The sequence below is a fragment of the Cryptomeria japonica genome, chromosome 7, assembly GCF_030272615.1.
Source record: "Cryptomeria japonica chromosome 7, Sugi_1.0, whole genome shotgun sequence".
Classification (NCBI taxonomy): Eukaryota; Viridiplantae; Streptophyta; class Pinopsida; order Cupressales; family Cupressaceae; genus Cryptomeria; species Cryptomeria japonica.
In genome coordinates, this window is record NC_081411.1 from 343,095,732 (window position 1) to 343,106,872 (window position 11,141).

Consider the following 11,141-nt stretch of genomic DNA (forward strand, 5'->3'; position numbering starts at 1 on the left):
GATCTAACTTTGCCTTGTGAAGTGGTTTGAAACTTGAAAACTGAGCAATTTGGCTTGGAATGGAGATTTCGCTCTTGACCCTTCTAGAGGGTCTAGAGAGAAAATCACCTTAGAGCTTATTTCTTCCTAACTTTGACTAAGTTTTCATGTGCAGGGTCTCTTGGAAGGGAGGATTGGACATTATTGTTACCTTTGAAGATTTGGAAGCATGTAAAAATGAAGAACTTTGGACAAAATAGTGAATTTCGCTCCTGACCCTTCCAACGGGTCCAGAGCGAAATTCCCAAAAGCTCTTATTGTGCAGTGAAGAAGGTCAAGTTTTTGGCATGAATGAAACAAGAACAACTTGCTTTTGCCTCTTGAAGATGTTTTAACTTGGAAAAATGAAGGATTTTGCCCAAAAGGAGAATTTCGCTCCTGACCCTTCCAAAGGGTCCAGGGCGAAAATTCCTCAATCACCTATTTTTCTTGCAAAATCAAGTCAAGTTTTGGTTTTTATGGCTTGGATGAGAGAGGAGTAGTGTTTTCTTCCTTTGAGAAATGAATTCAACTTGAAATGATGATGGAATAGGCCTAAAATGAGAAATTCGCTCCTGACCCTTCCAAAGGGTCCAGAGCAAAAATTTCTATAGGAGTATTTTCTTGTCTTGTTTGGACAAATTGAGGTGACAAAGGCATGACAAAAGGAAGAATGGGCATGTTGAAACCCTTGGGCATGTTTAGAAGTCATGAAAATGAAGGATTCTGGCCAGGAAAGGAAATTTCACTCCTGACCCTTCCAAAGGGTCCAGAGCGAAATTCATTATAAACCTATTTTTTAGCCTTTCTTGGACATGAAACTTTATTCCTAGCACGATGAAAGATGAAATCCCACTTAGCAAAGAAGTTTCAAGGTGAAAAAATGAAGATTTTTGGTCAAGATTGAGAATTTCGCTCCTGACCCTTCCAAAGGGTCTAGAGCGAATTTTTTCAAAATCACTCTTTGCTATCAAGTTTTGCTAAGACAAGTATGGGATAAGGTGAAATATAGAAGGAATTGCCCCTGGGAATGACTTGAAGTGCTAAGAAATCATTAAAGAGTGAAGGAATTGAGCCTAAGAGAGATTTTCGCTCCTGACCCTTCCAAAGGGTCCAGAGCGAAAATCCTAAAAAATATCATTTATTCCAAATTTTGGACAAAACTAAGCTTGGACAAGGGTGTGAGAAGAGAATCTGGATTGCCTTAGAGTGGAATTGGGTTGCTAAAATGCCAGTTTTGAAGCCAAGAGAGAAATTCGCTCTTGACCCTTCCAAAGGGTCCAGAGCGAAATTTCCAAATTCTCCTTTTTCTTTGCAAATTTAAGACAAGATTTTTCTTTTTATGACTTGGAGAGAAGTGAGGCAAGACGTTTTATGCCTTGGAAGTGATTTGAAGATGAAAGGATTGGAAAATTGCCCTAAAATCTAATTTTCGCTCCTGACCCTTCCAAAGGGTCCAGGGTGAAAATCCTAAAACCAACATGTTCCTTTCAAGTTTGTGCTCTTCCAAAGGGTCCAGGGCGAAAATCTCAAAATCCCCTATTTTGCCTTACAAGAATAAACCAAGCTTGGGTAGAGTGAATGAAGAAGACCATTGCCTAGCCTTGAGGGGTGGATTGAAGTCAGAATGATGGAGGAGTAAGCCTAAGCAAGGAAAATCGCTCCTGACCCTTCCAAAGGGTCCAGGGCGAAAAACATCAAAGACACCTTTTCCTTCAAAATTCAAGTGAAACTAGGCCTGAACTACAGTAAAAGATGTCATTTGGAATGCCTTGAAGAAATTTAGACCTTCAAAAAATGAGAATTTTGAGCTCAAGAGAGAATTTCGCTCCTGACCCTTCCAAAGGGTCCAAAGCGAAATTCCCAAAAGTACAATATTTCCTTCAAAAATTGATAAGCCAACCCAGTGATTGAGATGAATAGACCCTGGAGATTGCCTTGGAGGAGGTTAATGATCAAACTAAGGTGAATTTTGAGCTAAAAAGTAAAAATCGCTCCTGACCCTTCCAAAGGGTCCAGGGCGAAAATCACATTTTCATCTAATTCGCTCATGAGAAATGCTAAAATTTGGAATGCAAGACTTTGTCAGGTCAAAACAAACATAAGCTCGCCTTCCGGGAGATTTCGGAGGAAAGGGAATAAGGTATTCAAGACCTAATTGGAAAAATCGCTCCTGACCCTTCCAAAGGGTTCAGGGCAAAATCATCAAAAAGCCTACCATTCAACCTTGTTAGATTGAGTCAAGGACAAATTGCAGGATTGTGAAGACAAGGACATTAAATTTGCAAATATTGGTTGTGAAAAATTCAATTCCTGAAGTGAACAAGCCTGGATGTAAAGTTCAAACAAGCCTTGAAGTGGTTTAGACCTTCATCATCTTGGATATTTCAATGCCTAAGGAGGAAAGAAGCTTCATTGAGCCTTGATCAAACCTCAACATTCCTCAATTTTCACTAAATTTGCCAAAATTAAGACATTTGGGGAAGCTAGATCAAATTCGCATAAATTAAGGCCTTTACCATTTAATCAATTAATTTTAAGCCTTAAAACAAGTGAAAAAGAACACCTTTCAAGCCTTAAAATTAATTTTAAAATTTTAAAAAATAAAGGTGAGCGCTCAAATTCATTTATTTGCTTTTACAAGCAAGTCGGCCCCCTTTTAAAAGGGATTTTATCTTGTTTTATTGCTAATTTGTTAGGTCGGCCTCATGGTTAATTAGGGTGAGCGCCCTATATAAGAGAGGAGTGTTGTAGCATTTTCAAATCATTCATTCATTATTCTTCTCATGCGAATTTCAAGAGCAGATGGAGGAGCGAATTATACGAGATTGGAGGCGAATTTCTTGCTAAATTGGAGTCTAATTTCCAGAATTTGCTAAGTGCTTGGAGGCTAGTGGAAGGCAAAGTTCTTTTGAAAGTTAATTGAGGCATAATTTATCCAAAGGAAGAAAAGAAATTCAGTCCTTATCCAACGAATTTTGATCTCCTTTTCTTCATTTTCCAAAGTTGATAGTTAAGCATTCAAAGAGGAGGTATGAAGAATCAATTTTTTGAAGTTCTTATTCAAGACTTATTTTGATTTCATAGCAATCTTTTAAAATTCAAGTCTTGTAAAATCTGATTTCATTCATAATTAATTTGAAAGTTTATAATTCTTGGATTTATCATGTCATTTTCAAATTAATGTCTAAATTATTCCCTTGAAAGGTCTTAGATCCTATGCTTTAAGATATTATACTCAAAGACTAACTTTAATCTTTTGTGTAGGCATCAAATGACGACCCCCAAAGCCGGAGGATCAACTACTTGGCAGACTCTCATCAAAGAAGATCAAGCCAGGACAAGGACGACCTTCTCCATCTATCTTCAAGTCTAGCATTTGAAGGAAAGCATCAACCAAGTGTTAGACAAGGTGGCATCCCAGTCATCACTCCTCCAGTCGGGTTGGTCCACCTCAGCATGTTCAGATTCAATGTACTTGACTCATTAAAAGATGGCACAAACTTCGATGTACCTATCCCGGCTATCCATTGGTCGAATATTTCAGAGAAGACATGTGTCCAAATAATGCAATTATTTCATTGGTCAGAATTAAGTTTGTTGTAACAAACCCTAATTAGGGTTTCATTGTAAAATCTTGGCCATTGATCTCAAATTGATCCAGGCCGTTCATTGTATTTGAGGATGCTATATTAGTCCTCACTCATTTCATTTTAGAGGGTTAGAGAGAGAGAGAGAGAGAGAGAGAGAGAGAGAGAGAGAGAGAGAGAGAGAGAGAGAGAGAGAGAAAAGTTAGAAAGTTGAAGAGAAATAAGTTTAATTTTGTTAGTAGCAAATTTGAGTAGTGAAGAAAGAATTTTGAACAATTGTTGTCCATTTGGCTATGAGATCAATAAAATATTGAAGTTATGGTGTTTTATTGCAATACTTGTGGCTATCTTCATGATTGTTTATCTTCTTGAATCACTCTCACTTGAAATAGAATTTAAATTTTAAGTTTGAAGGACGAAGTGTTGTGCTTGATCTTTGATAAGATTCACATTCCAAACCACTAGCTTCTTACTGATTGTAGGAACGCCTTGTGTGGTCAACTGGAAACACTGAGATTGATTAAGAATTCAATCATCACTAGAAGTATTGATATGTATCTCCTTGATAGTATCTATATCCTTGATGATTTGAAAGTTATTGAATCCCCTTAGAAGATCGCATCAATTCCAGTAGAGTTGTAATCTCTTGGCGATACTGAAATTGGTAGAATCTTATCAAGTCTAGCCTTCATTGAGTCATTCTTAGGATTAGTTTAAGTATCTCTTCCTTGAAACCCTTATCTTTTGATATTTTTGAAAATCTGTCAGCATTAGGAAAATCCTGTTCCCTCATTTGAAAGGAAGTAGCACAGACAAGCTTTCTCTGAAAGTACATAAGGCCCCTTGAAGAAACAACAAACACAACGACCACTGGTGCTTATCCACAAGTAGAGATCCTACAAAGTAGAACCTTGAAGTCATCCAGATTGATCCTTTTGCGACATCTTCAGCATTCAGAGACTTTATTCAAGAGAGGATAAGATACCTCTGGGTATTTTATTCTGTGTTTGGTCGTGTACAAAATACACATCAATAGGTTTACAAGCTAATTTGACTTCTTGAGACCTCTTAGAACATTGTAGAGTTTAATGACACTTCTACAATGTCATTTTAAGCTTGTGATTCTAAATCTAGGGTCCCCAAAACCACTCTCTACTTAACCAATTTGTATGCTTGGAAACGCTCACACCTTGAGAGTAAGAGATTGGAATGACAAAATGCATTGTGTTCTAATGTACATGTGTTAATAATATATAGAATCATAGACCAACTTCCAAAATTTACTAATTAATGTGGTTAAGTAGTTAAGAACTAATCTTAATGTTCTCTTTTATATGTGTTGTGCTTAACTAAGGCTGATTTCACGAGTTGATATGCAACTAAAATGACAGTATGCCAATATTTTAAGATATTATATTAAAATAAGTCTTTCACAAAAACACAAAATGAAAGAATATTTCAAAAGCCATTCTTTTTGAGAAAAAGTAGGATCATAGCTCACACAAGTTCAAGAGGCATTCACCTCTGAAGAAGATATGGATTAAAAAAATATTGATTGTCAAGGAAATCATAGTGGTAGTAGAAGGTGAAACAAGAATAAGTGAAGAATATGGGGAAGATGGGCTAACATCTTTATGAGTGACGGTGCAAACTATACACCATGATATTAGTAGTTTGGTAATTGTGTGGTTTATAACATGAAATCTTTGCCCAAAATTAAATGCCTTGAATGCATTTAGGAAAACCCCTTTGCTCAAGAAATGAAATTGATGATGCAAGGGAAATTAGTACAAGAAGCAATGAATGAAATTCAAACTTTCTATTTGTAGAAGGGTGTAGAGAATAAATGTTTTGAATTTATATAAATAGATAATACAAGAAAACGATGACAAGTCACCATATAAGAAGAGACTTTGCAATGTAATGAGATAACACTTCACAAACCAAGATATAGAAGAAAGTTACACCCCGCACTCCAAAAAGGAAAAACCTAACCCAAGTAAACAAACTACCTAAATAAGCTTAATATATTGATGTAATCTACTTCTAATCTAACACAAAAATATAAAGGATTAACTTTAATGATGTTTGAACCATCATAAATCACAGTAGTATATATTCCAGTGGGCAATAAAGTCATAATAATGCAAGGAAGAAGAGGATACACTTGTATCTTGTAAAATGGGAGCAAATATGCATGTGCATACAAACCAAATATAGCACTTCATTCAAATGGATATACTTAATAATTCAATCTTAATGTTGCAATTACCTACATGAGACACAATAAGACCATTATAAAATATTTTGCAATGAATTATAAGCCTATGACATTAATCTAACCCTTGTTACATTCATATTGGAAAATGTGGCAAGAGAGGATCCATAATTAGATCTGAGCATTCCCTAAATCATTATAGACTTCCATGGAGACGTAAAATTACATGCATTATGTCTAACACATCACCTTCCTATGAGTTACATTGTATCTTGCCTCCTTACAAAATCGGAGATATGGAAACACCGAATGTGATGTAGTCAAGATCAAGGGGTCTTATTAAATTGCCCAATCTTGCAGCCTTAACATGCTAACCAATCCACTATGCCGGAACAAAATTTGAAGCATATATTTATTTCAAAATTTCTCAAGAATAATTACATATATGGAGGATTTCAATAAGAGAGAAAATTACAAAAAAATTATAATATTTCTAGGCACTTCATGCCTTCAAATCTTCAAACCTTCATGCCTTCACATGCTTATGACTGCCATGATTAGAACCAACACATTTGCAAAAATATTTTTCTCTTCTTTTATCCCTCTCCTCTTCACAAACTGATTTATTGCACTCTTCCTTATGCAATCCTCTATAGCAACCTACCAATTATTTTTCTCCAACCTTGCTACTATTGATTGCTACCTCTTAACACCATTTAAGGATACATTTTATAGAGATTAGAATCCTTGTGAGGCATCAAAAACATGCACCAAAATCTTCTCTTTCATTTCCCTCCAATTGTCTTTTGAAATTCCTTAGTATTTGCTCTAAATTCCTCATTAAATGCTTCCAAAAGTTTTTTCCAACATTTTTGTGGAAGATTACTTTGAAAAAAGAATAAAAATGGGAACCAAGTTATGCTCCTTTGGAATTTGAAGTCACTAATTACTTTTCCAAAATTCACTAGCTTTTACCTCCATTTTAAACACCCAGATTCAAAGAGTAAGACAAGAATGGAATGCCAAAAGTCACTTGTCTTATGAACACTTATCTAGGCATCAAAATTGAAACAAATATTAATTCCTCTTTACAAGTTCCCTTTATCAAGCTATTGACCCCTTCAAACCTTGAAACCAAATTAAATACCATGTTTGCCTCTAATTTTTTTTAAATGAAATTCAACTATTGTTAGATGAAGATTTTATCCTTACAACACTCTACAATTTTTTCTTGAAGCTCCAACCTACACTATAAATGCAAAAAATAAACAATAAAACTAAGTATTTTTTCGATGATGTAGGATTGCTAGTGATCTTGGATGTACCTGCATTAGACACATTGGGTAAGAAGTTTGTGAGCATAGATCACAAAGTGGAGTTGAATCGTTGAACCATCCTTTTAGATTGCAAATAATCTTTAGTGAACCCCATCACTATAACAGGTACCTCAAATTAGTTTTTCATCCTTCTTTTTCAATGCTTAGGCAGAACAAATATCCTTCTTCTCCAACAAATTTTCTCTACATTCCTCTTTCTCAATGTGGCATTAGTTCCACCATAACCTAACCTCATCCACCACATGTATCCCTCACTCTTCTCTAACCTTGTGGGATCCAACCCACCATATCCATCCACCTCCACTAAAGTTCCTCTCTACTACTTTCTGCAACATCTGCATACCAATATGCAATTACCACATCTTCCTCCATAGTTATTTGCACTAACTCTTTAATATCTTCCCACATGGTTATCCAAGATTTCTTCTATATATTCCTTCCCTATAGTAGTTGTCGATATATTCCATAATTCTTTTGTTAGTCCAACCTCATTATCTCCTTCATGATGTTTTGTCAAATAAACAATTTTTAAAATAGGTGAAATTTTAACTCCATTTGGCAATACATCATATGTGTTTCTTGAATCATGTCTCTTTATAATCTTGCATGGTCCAAACTTATTCATTTTCAACTTTTTATATATTCCACTAGGAAAATTTAGTTTTCTTACGTGAACCATAACTTCATTCCAACCATGAATCCTTTAAACCTCCACTTTTAGTTTGTCTTTATCTTCTACTGAGTATCCATCTTCAATATCCTTCCTCACCTCTTTGTGCAAGTTCTTCAAGTACTCTACAAATCCTCAGCATCAACACTACTCTTTTCTCCCTTGTCTATCTCTCTCAACTTAGAAGCATTCCTTGGACTACTCCCATTTACAATCCAAAATGGGTATTTATGAATACACCTATTTGTAGGATTTTGCCAAGATCAAGGGCACAATGAAAAGCATAAAAGAGACAATAGAATGACAAGAACAAACTGTATTCTCATCAATATACACAAATGATCAATTGGATTAACCAATACAATGAATAGAGGCCTGCTTATATAGGCAAGGCCATATGGATGTATGAGCACACAAATATGACATGTGGCTCAATGAGAAACAAGGGTAGGTAAGAAATACTAAGGGTAGGTAGGAGAAATAATATAATATTCCACAAGAGGTGGATGACCCACCGAATGTGGAGTGTAACAGCAAAATAAGACCACAAAAGGTGGAATTTCTCCTACAAGCTCTATCCCTAAGTGCACACTTCCCTAAGTGTCTCAAATCCAAACTACGAAGAGATGCATTATCCTAAGTTAACTTGAGTAAGTGTAATAATATCCAAAATGAATATTTATTTACACCAACACCCCCCCTTAGAATGGACTGATTGGATAAAGTGACAGAGTCACGGGATAATGAAGACTGACTCGGGAGGCGAGGGCTAGGGCTAGGGTAGTCTATAAGATAGACCATGAGGGGAAAACATCCTCATTGTCATCCACACATCCAAGAGATCAGAGTGCAGAGTGAGATAAAGTAGCTGTAGTCAGCAGTGATGGCTTTGGTTCACAGATTCGACCGCGTTCGCCGATTTCAGAGGCTAGCAGAGGTAGGAGAGCCAGTAAGTACCACAAAACCTCCTTGTACTTTGATGCATTTATTGTTGTCATTAATGCATACTAGGTAATGTAATAAATGCGCGTTTATGTCAGGAAAGCGCATTTGTGTCCAAAAATGTGAATTTGTGTCTTCTAGGTCAAATCTGCAGTTCTGTGATGAACATACGCTGTCGATTGGATAAGCTGATGAGAGGATACACTCAAGCAGGTCCTCTAGGGAAGAATAGGATAACAAATAGGGCTAGGATTGACAATTCTGTTATAGAACATACGTTGCCAATTAGGAAACTACTCAAGAGGATTCACTCAAGCAGAGGCCCTAGGATAGGATAGATCAAGGCACTTTGTGATGAACAATGAGTACCAAGATATAGTACTTTGTGATGAACAGGGAGTACTAAAATATGAGCAACACTTTGTGATGAACAGTGAGTGCAAATGTGAGCAGCACTTTGTGATGAACAGGGAGTGCCAAACACATAGTACTTTGTGATGAACAGGGAGTACCACTAGGATAGAAGCAACACTTTGTGATGAACAATGAGTGTCACTAGGACTGAGATGATTGGTTTGTGTGGCTGCAGGAGTATTTGCCTATGCTGGAGTCACGGGAGAGATTCCCATCGACTCAGAGGTTGCGACCTGAGTTGACAGCCGAGGACCGAGCTGCGATTGAGGCTATGGGATTGAGACATTCTGTATGTGGCATCAACTAGTGGAGAAGAACAATGAGCCTCAAGCTTGACTCCTGAAAGAAAGGGAGTCGGGGTAGGCTTACAATTAGCCATATGAAAGCGTGCAAGTAGATCAAGAGCATACTTGGGCTGCGATAGTGTAATCTCGGAAGGTGACTGTGAAATCTCTATCCCGAGAAAGTAGTGCAAAAGACCCAAGTCAGTCATAGCAAATCTGTCATACAAAGCAGATTTGACCCTACTAATGATGGATGAAGTACTCCCTATAATGATCAAGTCATCAACATAGAGCACAAGTATCAAGTGAGAGTCATCCTGTAGCAAAATGTAGACATTCGGATCAGAATGACACCTGGTGAACCCTGCGGAGAGAAGAAAGGAATCCATCTTGGCATACCAAGCCCTGGGGGCGTTCTTAAGGCCATAGAGAGATTTCCTTAGTCTGCAAACCAAGGAAGTATCCTGGATGAAACCCTATGGCTGCTCCATATAAATCTCTTCATCAAGATCACCATGAAGAAAAGCACTCTTCACATCCATCTGATGTACAACCCAACCATGAGCTGCAGCAATAGCAAGTGTCAAACGAATGGAGTTCATCTTGGCTACGGGTGCAAAGGTCTCAGTATAGTCAACACCTGCAACCTGCGAGAAACCTTTCACAACAAGCCGAGCCTTATACTTATCCACACTACCATCCGCTGCAAACTTGGTCCGATAGATCCACTTACATCGAACCATCTTTCTCCCCTTAGGGAGATGGACTAGATCCCATGTGTTGTTCCTCATCAAGGAACTATACTCTTCCTCCATAGCTTGGTCCCACTCAGGAACCCCTGATGCTTCCCTGAATGTCTGTGGATCGGAAGCGGTAGCAATGAATGCATGTGGAAGATCCTGATGTTGTGATCGAGTTCTCCGTGTATCTGAAGGATCCCCAAAAAGAGAACCCGCGGACTCAAGTGTCTATCGAGCCCAACGAGGTCTAGGTGGAGGTGGAGAACAAGGCTCCTCAACTGCAAGTGGACCCTGCGGAGGTGTAACCCTGCGAGTCAGAGTTGAGGGAGTCTCATCATCTGAATCACTAACATCACTATCCACAATGGAGGAAGGTGGAGGAGGTAGAGAGGCTAAGCTAGGAGAGCTTTCCTCAAAGTGAACACTCCTCTCAATGAATACCTCATGTGTCTCTGGATCCATCAATTTGTATGCCTTAACACCCTTAGGATATCCAACAAATATGCAAGGTCGACTCTAAGGTTCCAATGCCTTGCGTTTCTGTGGAGGTATGCGAGCCCATGCTGGACACCCAAAGACTCTGAAATGTCTCACAATCGGTTTCCTACCAGCCCAAGCTTCAAAAGGAGTAATACCTTGCAAAGCTTTGTGAGGAACCCGATTCTGGATGTGTGTGGCACAACTGATAGCCTCTGCCCAAAAAGCGGGATCAAGAGAACGTGCATGTATCATACAACTAGCCATTTCTTTGAGAGTTCTATTCTTGCTTTCTGCAACCCCGTTCTGCTGTGGAGTGTATGCTACAGAATGCTGAAGATCAATCCCCTCAAATGTACAAAAATCCTCAAGTCTTTTGTTCACATATTCCCTTCCATTATCTGTGCGAAGAATCTTGACCACTTTCCCTGATTGCTTCTCCACACGAGTC